This window comes from Solanum pennellii, chromosome 9 (genome assembly GCF_001406875.1).
Source record: "Solanum pennellii chromosome 9, SPENNV200".
Classification (NCBI taxonomy): domain Eukaryota; kingdom Viridiplantae; phylum Streptophyta; class Magnoliopsida; order Solanales; family Solanaceae; genus Solanum; species Solanum pennellii.
Window position 1 is genome coordinate 61595876 of NC_028645.1, and position 14992 is coordinate 61610867.

Here is a 14992-nt window from a genome sequence, read left to right on the forward strand (position 1 = left end):
ATTCTTCGGTGGAGGTAGGTTATGGTTTATGCTATTTCATAGTAAACTCTTAATAGCGAATGATATGTATTGGGTAGTATTGTAAAGTCTTCTATATGCTTAATTGTGTGCTTGCATGATGTGATTATGTAATTGTAGTGGGTTGGAAAGATGAGGCTGTGAATCTTAAACCTTAAATCCACTTTGTTAATGATGATGCCTTGGTATAAAAAAAGGCTTGATGAACTAAATGATTGAGGGTAATGGATCAGGTGTCACGAACCGACACCAGGATAGTATTGGATCGGAGTGTCACGTTCCGACACCAGGATAGTAGTGGATCGGAGTGTCACATTCCGACACCAGGATAGTAGAGGATCGGAGTGTCACGTTCCGACACATTGTAGTAGGGGATCGGAGTGTCACGTTCCGACACAAGAAGGACAAAGAGAATGAATCTTGAATTATGCTAATATACACCGATTTGAAGAACCTAATTCTTAAGTGAGTACGGTGTGGAGGCTTGAGTCCTCATAGATGTGTTTGGTGTTGTTGCAAATGATTCTTATAATTGTTGCTATCACCTGTTAAGTATTTGGTTGGTTTTATGTTATTATTCGATATATATTGCTTTCTATTTTGAGTTGGCCGATGCTACCTACTCAGTACTTGTGTTTTGTACTGACCCCTACTTGTATTTGTTTTTCTTTGTTATTTGTGGAGTGCATCAAACGTGCCATCGTCTTCAACTCGTCCTCAACTCTAGCCAGTCTTCATCACGTCAGATTTCAGGGTGAGCTATTGTCCCTAGCTCGGACTGGATTCTCTCTCATTCACGTCTTGATGCCTTGAAGTTCTGGCATGGACTAGCCGTTCATTTATTTTAGCTTCTTAGATACTCTTAGATTTAGTAATTTGAGGATAGATGTTCTTGTGGTGATGACTTCAAGATTTTGGGAATAATAAGTATTAAATTTTAGAAGTTATTTATTGGTTATATTAATGAGTTTTAAGTCTTCCGCATTATATTCTGTTTATTATGGTTGAAATATTGGTAAGAAATTGGGATTAGATTGGTTGGTTCGCTCACATAGGAGGATAAATGTGGGTGCCACTCGCGGCTCGTTTTGGGTCGTGACAAGTAACATCACTATTTTTTAAACCATCTTTTAAATATTTAATCTAATATCTACCAAACTCGATCAAAAGAGGATAGACTAGACTTGACCCCTAAAGAATTAAGGAAAAATGGCATGGTGTACCTTTAAAATTCAAAATTTAGAGTTGATATATCATTTGTTACAAAAGTGACTCATATACACTCCTATTATTACATAAATAGCTCAAACATATCTTATATTTCTAATGGAAGTGAAAATTAATTAAATTTATTTTATGTTTTCGATATATTATTAAAAATAGAATCTATATAGGTATATTTGATCCGTTTGAAAATGTAAGAGGTATATTAGATTATTTCCCAAAGTTAAGAGGTACATTTGATCTTTCTCAACTATGAGTTTTTTTTTCTAACTTCTTTAATTCAATGAATAACTTGATTTTAATATCTTAATGATCAAATTTATTTCTACACTCATCTTCATATAAAATTTATCATAGATTCCCCTCCCCCTTTTCGTTTTTTGCAAATACAGACAAAATGACTTACAATGTAGCCTCAAAACAACAATCTTAAATTATTTTTTTTCTTTTTCCATTCACGTTTCTTTATTTTTATTTGTCACATTAACAATTAAAGGAAAAGGATAGGATATAACCCTCAACTTTATTATTTATAGTTAATATATCCCTTGTTGCAAAAGTCACTCACATATACTCTTACCGTTACACAAATAACTCAGACATGACACTTTTGCGAAGTTAAGGGATACATTAGAATGGAGTGATAGGGTAAAAGTATAGAGAAAAATTTAGTGTCGTTAAAAAAATGAAAGTATTTAAAAAATATGAAGATCTCTGATGAGTAGACAATTTTAGGCTCATTTTAAGCTTCTAGTATACCAAAAGTAATGTTCTCAATGTCCATTTACAACTTATTCTGTTCAAATGTATTTGTATTTCAGTGATGATACTGTAAGCATGGATACAAAAGAGATCAAAAGTAGCCAAAGAACTTAAAGAAATATGCAAAGTCGATAGTGAGCGTCAGCCTAGTTGACTCGGAACATAGCCGAAGGTAACAGTTCTTAACCCTCAAGTTCATCTCAGTTTGGAAATATCAGGGAAAAGTTGGCGTATCGTCAAAGTTATTCGGCGATGGTCATTGCTGTCGTTGAATGTAACAGGAACCTGAAAGAAAATTTAAAGTTGAAAAGTCTGAGTGGCGATGAACTCTACCATTTAGCATATGACCCCACCTACTTAATTGTCCCACTTTAGTTAAGTGAAATAACACTGAAATGATCCATCCCCATCAATGGTGAAATGGGTTGAAAGCTTTATAGATAGTGACTCAAAATTTTTAGTTTAGGTCAACCTGGGAAGGAATCTGGACTAGGTGCCTCGGTTTGCTGAAAGTATTCTTGTAGCCGAGACAATAAGGAACCCGTAGGGCTTAAAGATTGTAGTTATTTATATTGACTTTACTTACTTTAATGTAGTAAATTGTTACACTTATATCTTTGACTGACCGTATAATCCTACTAGTGATTTGTGTATTGATATTGTACATGTTCTTTTCTTGTTAAGTGCAAGACATCTTCTAGCTGAGAGGAGACCTTACTGAAGAGATATTTGACATTAAATCCAAGGGTGAGATACTCTTTCAAGTTGTCACTGATTCTTCTATAATTTCTGTCTATTCTTACATTCGACTATAGATTTGTTTTCTAAGTTTTTAGTATTGCATCCCCATTATTGATTATATTAGAGTTTTGGTACTAGCACTTTCAATTCTTAAGACTTTATTCTGCATGAACGTTTTGACTATTAATTGAGTTTATTCAGTTCCTTAGTTGCTTTTAAAATTATTTTCTTAATATTTATTTGATGTCCTGGTTTAAGAAATTACATGTTGGTTTAATTTTGGGTTAGTAGTTGATTTTCCATGTTAGGTACTAGATCGATTATAATATTTCCGAATCTTCATCAGTATCAGAATAATTCATGAGGCATGAAGACATTAACTCTTACTTCTTACCTCTGATACTAACATTTTCAAGATTTGGAAAGTGGAGTATGTCGCTAAAAGACTGAACATCCGAATTTGTAAATATACAGTAAAATGCATTAAGAGAATCATCGATAGAGTGTCGTTAAAAGATCTGTAAAATGTGTTTATAAAAAAGACGAAAAACCATTTATCATTAGATGTGAAAATATATAAGTTGAATTTAAATAAGAGAAATAAGTATTTCTAATAAGTTTTCATTGATTGTCTCAAATTGCTTCCGGTGTTGAGTTGCTTGAGTCGTGGGAGAGAAGGAGCGTAAAATAATGAGAAGAAAGTGTGAAAGAATCTTTTTTTATTTTTGGTAAACCAAGTAAGAATCCTAAACAAAATTGTATAATTAATTAAGAGTCCAAGTTATCATATAATACTCTTTTAATTATTTTTATTTAAATATTAACAATATGTGCATATATTAATAGGAAAATAAATATTTCTAAAAAGGAGGTGATTGTGTAATTTTCTTGGGTGGATAAGAATTAAACTCTTATGAAATTGGACACTTTTTAATGAACTTTAAGAGCCACAAATACCTAAATATTTAACGAAAACCATCACACCAAAATAATAATTAAGGCTCTATATTACATTAAATAATTTTTATTTTTATTTTTATGGAGCATTATTATATCAGAAAACACACATAACAGCTTTAGGTAGATTTTGGAGGAAGATTTCAATCAAAACAATGGAAAATATGTTTTTAAAAATCCATAAAAAACCAATATATTGTAACGACCCGAATCGTCGTTATTGGAGAAGAGCAAAATTCGCAAAATTTCTGCTCATTATCCCGCTACAGCGGGACATGTGCCATTGGTGCACTACCACTGTAGCGGGATCAGCGAGGCAGAATCTGAGTTTACGAGAAATCCTTATTTTTTCATCTTTTTAAATATCCTAATAAGTTGTAAATTACCCTAGATTCCCTATAAAAAAATATTTTAAGTTGGGAAAGGAAGGAGAGGGAGTTTTCTAGCATGGGGATGACTTGCTGAAGCTCGCAAAATCTTGACCAAATTCACCATAGCAAATCGGGAAAAACAAGAAACAAAATCAAAACTCCGGCTTGGCGCTCAGGTAGATTGGGTTTTTATGTTGAGTAGTTATAAATACATGCTTACCATATTATATATGTATTTAACAGTATGAGGTATGTTCAGACCTTCGTGCAACGAGTAAATTCGGTGGAAAGTTGCTATAATTCAATGCTTATGGGATTAGTGTTGTGTTGAGATAGTAAATTGGTCGAGGTTCTTATTCGTGTTCTTGGCTACAATTAGTCAGGGTAACAGAACTATGTGATGAAGAACTAGCATTTGGACTTGTATAATACTGTAAGGAGAAATAGAGGGAACCATATGTAATTAAGTATGTGACTAGGTGATGTCTGTGATGGTGTGATATACACATGTTTTGCTTTGTTGTGATACTTGTATATGTATGCATGTTGCAACAATGGTCTTAGATGTTGAAAAAAGATATGTGAATATCGATATGATGAAATCATGACTTGAATGTATGATGTTGATGTATTATTGTGATGTGTGATTCAAATCGGCTGCCACGTTCGGCACTCTAACTTGGATTGGAAAACAACATTCCGACATACTAACGAGGATCGGCTGCCACATTCCAGCACTCTAACTAGGATTGGTTGCATACTAACAATTTGAATTGGGGTCCCATGAGAGGGCAAACTACTTGTGATAAAATGTGCACGGTGAAATATTTTATGCTCAATTTCGTGAGGTGTGTATATGTAGTATAGATATTGTTAGTTTATTTAAGTTATGATCTATTTGGAACCTTACGAGAAATTCATAGACACCGTTATGTATCCTGCAGACATGGACGAGTTGCCCGAAGTGTGGTAGTGTTATTTATTGTATACAATGTGGTTAGTATATTTAAGCTATGATCTATTTGGAACATTAAGTGTGGTAGTGTTACTTGTAGTGTACAATGTGATTATATTTAAGCCATGATATATTTGGAACCATAAGTGTTGTAGTGTTATTTGTAGTATACAATGTGGTAAGTATATAATGTGATAAGTATATTTATGATCTACTGAAACTTAAGTATGGTAGTGTTACTTGAAATATTACAGTAGATTCAACCAAAAAAATAGAATAATCATGATAACAATTTAAGTTGGAAATTAGTATTAATTAAATAGCAGTAGAATATCAAGATCTATAATTTTAGGCAATTCATAAGAAAAATTAATCCTTCCAAAGAGAGTAAGAAACTATAACTATTTTTTTTTTGAATTTAACACTAAGGTGATAACATTGAAATACCATTGAAAGCTTCTAGGGCAACTTTACTCTTCATCAATCATTATTTTGTGTACTCGATAGTATTTACTAACTCTTCGTTCTGCAAAGAAAAAAAAAGACAAAGAAAATTTATTTATACATATAAGATATATGGTATACACAATGTTAAATTTAATATATATGATGAGATGAAAACTAACCTCTTCAACCTGTTCGTCAACCTCCTTGATAGTTTTTCTTCATAAAAGGTTAAGCAAGTAGATATACTCCTCTTTTCAATCAACATTGTGTATTTCATGCAACGTGATGAATATTGAAGCGTACTTATCTTATTTTCTATTTCCTTTAAATCTCTTTAAAAAATAGAAGCAATATAAGAAAAATTCTTGATGAATGTAAAATATATTCAATTTGACATAGAAATAGTTTAACCATTCATACAAAATATGTGTTTAGTGAATGTAAAAATAAGATAAATTATATTTAATAATATATACATAAAAATAAAATATTGATGCACTATTAATGGATGTTATTATTAGTTATGAGCAGGACGAGGAAAGAAAATAAAAAAGAAACTTACTTGTTAAGTGCCTCATGTGTCTAGAATTTTCTAAAAATGGTATGGACAATAAAAAATCCATGAACATATGAAGTAAATAAGAGGTAACGACCAAAAATCCGTCCTGATTGACAAGCACACTTACAAACCGGTTGGAGAACCACTATTACAATCCAACTAAAACAATTATTCTAAAACTAAGATATTAAAGTTACGGAAGCAAGTTAAATAACTAAAAAACGAATTTCCATTACTAAACAAAGATGTAATAACTAACATCTGCGGAAGATAAACCTAGGACCAGAAAGTGAATGTACCAAAATTCCGATAACCAACTCTAAACAAGGAATTTCTAATGAACTATTCAACTAACTAAACATAGAGGTCAAAGTTCGAAATTGGTGGACATGGACGAAAGAGAAATTAATGGTTCCCCGGAAGAAGTAGGTCACCCTTGAAGTCGATGCGATATTCTCCAATCTCCTAAGTGAGGTTTGTTAATAGCCGCTTAAAGATGCCTTGTACTCAACAAAAATAAGAGCAAGTATAGAATCAATACACAAATACCATGTATTGTTAAGATCACGTGATTATCTCACTAGTGCAATATAATTAAGTTGACCAACATAATAATCACATGCATATATATCAATACAAACAACATTATCAATATGACGATTCGACAACACATTTAACATGCTTAACACAACATTGGTCCTCTTACGAAACCTAAACCCAAACAATTAGTTTTTCAAAACATGGCAAGCTGATCCCAAGTATGCCGGAACATGGCAATCCAATCCAATGTTATTCCAGAACGTGATAGTTTGATCCAAAGTTAGCTTGCCGGAACGTGGCAATCTGATCCTCAACCATACATCACAATCACAATCACAAGTACATCATCAAGATCGTATATTTACATTATGATTTCATGACTACCTCTTTTGTCTATCACTATTACAACAAGTGTGATAAATCTTGCACCATTCATATACATGCAAGTATTATCATTAAGCAAGAACATGCATACACCACACAATCATGAAATCAAAACCATCACCTACCTTGAAACAAGTTTAAAACCATAAGAAATTTGATCCTTCCCTTTTCAGATTCGTTCCGCTTGTTCTTAGTCTACAAATAATCACAATAACATGAGAATCAACAAACAATCTCTAATTACCCAGAATACGAACAATTCTATGAACCCTATATCAAACCCATGATCCCAAATAGTCAAATTAAGGTTAGTTACACAATAGAATCTGTCAAGAAACCCTTTCCCATCAACATTCATCCATTCTATTATGTTCTAATGATCGAAAAGTGAATTTGGGGAGTGAGAAGCTTACAATTAGTTTCAAGAATGGTGAAAAACTAGTTGGAAGATCCTAGGGATCGTGTCTTATCTCTAAAAGTTGAAAAGTGCCAAATAATGTCGTTTTGGGGTTTTAGTTATGAATTTATTCGCGATCGCGCTAAAGCGGTACCCTTCCCGCTTTAGCGGCACCACTGCAACGAAACCTTTTGAAGCAGTGAGCTCAACTCTTGTTGGAAAAATCCCAAAAAATCTTACAATTTCATTCCTGCCTTGTTCGCTATAGAGGTGTATATTGTATAAATATTGCTGAAGCGGCAGGATTCGAGGCAGAAACTTTTGAGAAAATTTTGATTCTCCCTTTTTTTAGCACATCTTAACTCACTACGCTCAGAAGATATCCTTAACTCTAAGATCGATTCCCGGATATCTATTTACCCAAATTCTATTTCGTAAAGTACTACAGATTCATTAATGAGTTATCTAACTAATCATGAAATCTAATTCATATTTAATTCTACCCGATTGCTACCATATTTCCCTACACTTTGATGACGCCGATATCTTCCAAATATGGACAAGGGTGGGAAAATTCTAATACTACGAAAAAGTTTTTCAGGCTCCGATTTTTCCCTCGTTGAAATATCTATAATGACGGAATCCTTTAGTTATATATGATTAACCTATATAAAATAACATTTGAAAGAAAAACTCACTTGATGAAAAGTTCCTAAAGTGAACTAAACCCCGTTCTTAAAGAAGCCATTGAAACAAAAGAGAAAATTAAGCATCAAAATAGTATTCTTATCATTCATATGTCTTGTTTATCATGAGAGGATAAATCCCATTAAATAGTTGGATACCATAATGTTCTTGCCAAAAGTGTCACGACCCAACCCACGGGGTTGTGCGGGCACCTACTCTAACACCTTAGAAAGAGAACCCTCATACCCCAAAGGTTAAACATGCAGAAAATTAATGAAACACATATATAATAGATTTAAAAAGATCTCTATAGTTAGAATGTTTTTCAACAAACTAGACTTGTAAATAGTTAATAACCCCAAGGATCTAGTCTAAACAGGCACAAGAGCTACTGAGGATACAATGGACGATAAAATACTTGATGAAACTCCCACCAAGTGGAAGAACAATTAACTAGAAGTTTCTGGAGTTTCTTTGTCTTCACCTAAGGAAACATCAATAAATCCTTCAACAAGACTATGTCAAAAGACATAGCAAGAGTAGTATCACTACAAACACATGTACTGGTAAGCATCACAGGTTAACCCGACACCTACCACATAATATAAGAAACCAAGTACTCCCTCTGTTTCAAAAAGAATTTCCCTATTTCCTTTTTAGTTTGTTTAAAAGAGAATGACACCTTTACTTTTTTGGCAACACTTTAACTTTAACTTTCCACGTGACATGTTTAACACCACAATATTAAATTGTATTTGGTACATTTGACATAAATATAATTTAGAACCACAAGTTTAGAAAGCCTTATTTCTTTTCTTAAACTCCGTCCAAGTCAAACTAGGCCGTCCTTTTTGAAACGGAGGGAGCAGTAAGAATAATGAAATAAACCTTTCGCTTCTCCACCTAACCCTTTTGTTGCATTACCCCCCCTCCCCAATCACACTGTCATTCTAACTAGTGACTCAATATTCACCAACCATTTATCAAATTGTAGATCAGGGCTTAACCATTGTAAACACATAGTCAACCCCCAATTAATCTCACTATCAATTTAACTAATTACTCACATCATATCCTTGCCTTGTAATAATAACCCACCATTGTCACATAAAATCATTAGACTAACTTTCGTCATACTAATCCCCATCTGCACGTCTCCAAGTAGAATCCACCTAATATATTTTATCGGATGGACTATCGCTACTCTCACCATTTCCTCCTCACGACAGACAAACTACAGTTCGTTATAACCTGAGTATGACCAATGCCACACAATTTGTACAAGCGTACTTCAAGAATATACTATGATGACAACAAGCACCTCACACACACTTATCATGAATTCATCGATTATGAATTATGGAGCAACATACCGTTTTCCAATATCACTTATCAATAAATATAAATACAATCCTCATGATTAGAAACACAACATAATTCAATAGTTCTTTCATGGAACCTAAGACCGAACAATTAGCTTGCTAGAACGTGGCAGTCCAATTCCATTGTTATTTTGCCGAAAATGTGGCAATTGATTCTATGTTTATTATGGAACGTGACAACCAATGCCATATTTATGTTGAAATATGGCAACCAATCCCATTGTTAGTGTGGTGGCACGTGTCGATCGATCCCATGTTTATGCCGGAAACGTGGAAACAATTTCCATATTTATGTTGAAACGTGGCAACCCATCCAAGTTAGTTTTGCTGGAACGTGGCAATCTGATCTGAATCACAAATCACAAATCACAATCACAATTACAAGTACATCATCAAGATCATACATTTACATCATGATTTCATAGCAATCATCATCCATTTATCATATTTACAACAAGCGTAATCAATATTGCAATATTCATGCATATAGAAGTATCATAATGAAGAACGAAAAAAAAAACATCACATAATCACAACCATCACTACGAATTGCTCCTCAATTCCTAACATAGAAATATACTAGCTCAATCCTAGTTCTTTATTAGGGTATAATCCTAATCCACCAAAGTTCATCAATTTCATAACTTCAATAGTTTGAATATGGCATACACCCATAATCATATTCCACTTTATCAGATATCCTTGTTGTTGAAGCAATTCTATTCAAGGAGGAAATTCTTAAAACCTTGACAAGTTACCGAAATCTCGTGTTAAGCACTAACCCAATTACGTTTAACTAGAGCAATTTCCTACGGAATCGACTCTATGCATGAAGATCTACACATAACCCACATTTTTGATTGTACACATTACATGTAAGCACAAATTTACGACTACTCAATTCATGAAACTTAGCCCCTACCGAGACGCAAAGCGATTTTACTGGGTTTGTGACTTTGGTTCAAGCTTTTCCATATTTGAGTCGGTGGTTTGGACAAGAATTAGCAAGATTTAACCACCCTCATGATAGAAATCTCCTTCTTATTCCTTCCCAAGCTTATAACATTTTTTTTGAGGTTTTAGGGTAATTTACGATTATCCTAGGGATTTTAAGAAGAATGAGAAAATAGGATTTCTGTAATTACAATCTCCTCAATCTTTCTGCAGCTATAACGATCCACAAGAACACCCAAGAAGTAAGAGCACTCTTAAGTTGCCACACGGCGTATTTGACCTCTCGGAGGTCTCATACAATCCCTTAGACATCATTCATTGCATAAACATGTATGAGAAGTAGTGCGTAATTAAAACTTTTCACAAACATCGTACAAACCTTACACCCTACCTGTAAACACTATTATTAACCATTTCAAGACTTTAAAACCTCTTGACATACATGTTAGGCTTTAGCTTTACCTAGTTCATGTTTAGGGATGTTACATTCTCCCCCACTTGGACAACATTCGTCTTCGAATGATACTCGCTACACATTAAACACTATCAAGAGATAAGGAATAAAGAATAGAAGCTCATAACCATACCACACAACATATTATAGATATAGATAGGAGGAACATCAACTCCACATTACAAGAGACTCAAAACACAACAAGAAATAGGCACAACCTCTAATACTCATCATGCATTAAGACTCAACCTTTACACATCATATAAGAGAAGATTCATTACCCACATATTTTCATGCTCATATTAATAATATTTATAACATTATAAATATTTTTTTTTTATGAAAGCACAATTTAGCCAAATTCTCAAGTTCCTTACAGTGAACTATGAAATTCTTTACAGTGAAGTATGGTTACTAACACACTAATGCAATTTTTAAGAAATTTATGATGGAGGCATGACAATATGAGAGACAATATCATATAAACTCATTTTACTTCATAAACATGAGTTCATGAAACGCATAATGCAAGGAGATCAATGAAATTCGTTTTCAACAAGACTCCTAAAAACATGCAACATGATGTTATGACATTCTAACTCTCATGATTGAATTGAATAAAAGAGAAGAGATAACAATCTACAACCAAACTTCTCATCATACTCCCCTACTTTTAAGGAACCCATAACAACTAAAGAGAGAAAACTATGACTTACCGGCATCCTCATCCGACTTTGTTCCGTAAGCTCGGAGAGAATAGAAACGATTCTTCCTTGGAACATCACCATACGCAATACTTGGAGGAACTTGCTTGGCTTCTCTTCCTCTAGATGCAATAGTAGGAAAATGTCTTACCTTGTGATCATCCTTACCACAACCAAAGAAGCCATCGGTACATGCTAGATACTTCTCAAAGTGCTTCTTCCCACAAGTAGCACAAGTAGGCTTAACACCTTGAGAACCACCACCTCTCTCATAGTTGGTCTTAGGAGCAATAGAACCATATTGATTTGTAGCCCTCTTCTTAAAATTAAGTTTATCTCGCTCTCAATTTTCCCCCTCTTAGCATCTCTACTTATACTCCCAAGCTTAGACTCTTCAATAGATTGAGCATACACCATAAGCCTAGATTGATTCATATCACCATGGAGCATAGTTGTACGACACTTTTCCTTCACAATATCTGATACTCCCGTCAAAAACCTACTCATCTCATTCCTAGGGCTGGACACCAAGGATGTATCATACTTAGAAAATAGGGTAAACTTCAAGGAAAACTCCTCAACAATCATGTTACCTTGCCTAAGGTTTATGAATTCCTCAATCTTAACATCCCTCTTTTCACGGGAAAGTATCTTCCTAAGAATGTTTCCTTAAACTCCTCCCACTCTAAGGGATCCGATTAAACCGGCTTACTATCATTTCATTGACTGAAACACACTTGAGCAACATCTTTCAATCGGTAAGAAGATAACTCGGCCTTATCTCTAGAAGTCACTCCCATAGCATAGACTATCTTATACACCTCATCTAAAAAGGCTTAGGGATATTCTCCCACGTTAGAGACAAGGAAGATATGAGGATTCATCCTCACAAAGTCCCTCAATCTAAAGGTCATAGTACTCTCAAAAGCATTCACCCTAGGCCCTATGTCTCTAATCACTTGAGTCGTCAAGTCTCAGGCTAGGATAAGAAGAGTCTCTATAGTCTTCCTATTTGTCATGTCTGGGGGAACCACCGGAACCTCATTCCCTTGACCCACAATAGGAACTTGCTCACCTTGAGAAACTTCAACACCTTGTGGAGCTTGTCCACTGTGAGGAACTTGTTCACCTCGGGGAGGAACTCCCTCAACCATTTCCATATCAACTCTCCTTGCCATCGTCTTCCTTATATTCATATCATATAAACACAAGGAAAAGGATTAATAATGGACACTCATAACTTTTTAACTTTAGGGAACGACACAAGTGTAGATAAGAGGGGAAAGTCTATCATCCTATAGCCACTCTCTCATGGATGTGTCACTACTCTCACAAATGAACAAGACTCTACTAGACGTGGCATTTACGAGACTTTTGAATCCTAATGAATACTCTCAAAACTTATGCTACGATACAAAGTTTGTAACGACCCACAAGTACACCCTAGAAGTTAGATCACTCTTGAGTCGCCACACGCCATATTAGAACTCTCAGAGGTATCATTAAAGCTCTTAAACATATTTCATTGCATAAACATGTATCAAAGTAGTGCGAAATTAAAACTTTTCAGCAACACCATCTATAAATCTCTTTTATAGAAAACATAAGGAATACTAAGTCTCATTGTCGCCATAGTAGACACACGAATATCTTGGGTCACAGCCCATACATCAACAATATAGAAATATCTAAGTCTATTACAATGTCTTTGAATAAGAAAAATAAAAAAAGTTATTTCCTCGACAAGGGAAACATCACGACTACCGCAACGTAGGATTCTGCTTCGAGATGGAGTTTGTGTTACATAAGGTGGAAGATAAGTCTCCTGCCTTTTATGCTTGCCTAGTCTAGTTTTGTTGGCTACCGCTGACTGAGACTCCCCTAAATGTACGATCTACTTGGGTAACGGAGTTTTATGCAAGGAAGGACCTTATCTAGCCATTCGCATTTGGGGAGTAGAAATTCCTTTTAACTCCACTGCTATTAATGAGGTACTAGAGGTGCCAGAGGTCCCAAAGTTGAGTACGAGGTGCCAGAGGTCCCATAGATGACATTTACTGGTCATCTATGCCTCGTACGACCCTTAAGACCATATACCAATTGGAACCTTCTCAGTTCCAATTAACTTTTTCTTGTATCCCTTCATTCGAAATCACTATGTACACTATACTTCACTGAGATACCAATTTGTCTCAACTCATACCATAGCAACACTTCGCACGAAGGAGAGAATGAGTGAAATGACTTCCTAGAATGCTTCTAGCTTTGTGAAGATTAGATGTGGTCGTCAACACAACAATCCACAAGAGCGTAGTTCACATTTTTCTCTTGTAGTGGGAGACCACAAACCTAGGCTCTGATACGAATTTATCACGACCCAACCCACCTGGTCGTGCGGGCACCCAGTCTAACACCTAAGTAGGAGAACACTCATACCACAAAGGTTAAAACATGTGGAAATTAACGAGAGATAGAAATAATAGAGATGAAAAATCTTTAAAAATAGAATGATTTTCAACGAATTATTAAGACTTGTAAATAAATTAACAACCCCAAGGATCCAATTTATAAAAGCACAAGAGCTACTAAGGATACAATGGACCATAAAATGCATGACAGAACTTCCACTAAGCAGAAGGAAAAGTAAGAGTTGCTAGAGATTCTTGTCTTCACCTAAGGAAACATTACAAAATCTTGCAACCAAACTATGTCAAAAGACATAGCAACAGTAGTATTAGTACAAATACACGTACTGGTATGCATTATTGATCAACTCGACACCCACCACATAATATAAGAAACGAACTAGTAAGAATCCTGAAATAAACCACTCGCTTCTCCACTCACACTGCCATTCTAACTACTAACTCGTTGTTTCCCACCCTCTTACCAAATTCTAGGTTAAGGTTTAGCCATTCTAAACAAATAGTCAACAACCAAGTAACCTCACTGCTAATTTAACTAATCGCTCACGTCATATCCTTACCTTGTCATAATACCCCATCATTTTCACTTAAATTATTAGACTCATTTTAGTTATACTAATCCCCATCTGTACTTCTCCAAGTAGAATCCATTTAACATACACAACAAACCAACTATAAGTCATTATAAGCTGAGTTCAAAACCATGACTTCTTCCACCGAAGCCATACTATTTTTACAAGCGTACTTCAAGTATATACTATAATGACAACAGGCTCCTCACACACATTTATCACGAATTCATTGTGTATCAATTATGGAGCAACATACCATCTTCCAATATCACTTATCAATAAATATAAACGCAATCATCATAATTAGATACACAATATAATTCAATAGTTCTCTCACGGAACCCAAGCCCAAACAATTAGCTTGTCGGAATGTGGCAGTTTGATCCCATTGTTAGTGTGCTGGAACGTGGATGCCGATGGCATGTTTATGTTTAAATGTGTCAACTTATTCCATATTT

At 34.6% G+C, this 14992-nt stretch overlaps 1 pseudogene; it reads right to left on the bottom strand.

Moving 5' to 3' along the window:
- Positions 1 to 12714, bottom strand: part of LOC107030259 — an 89683-nt pseudogene extending 76969 nt beyond the window's left edge.
- Between the last annotated feature and the right edge of the window lie 2278 nt (positions 12715 to 14992).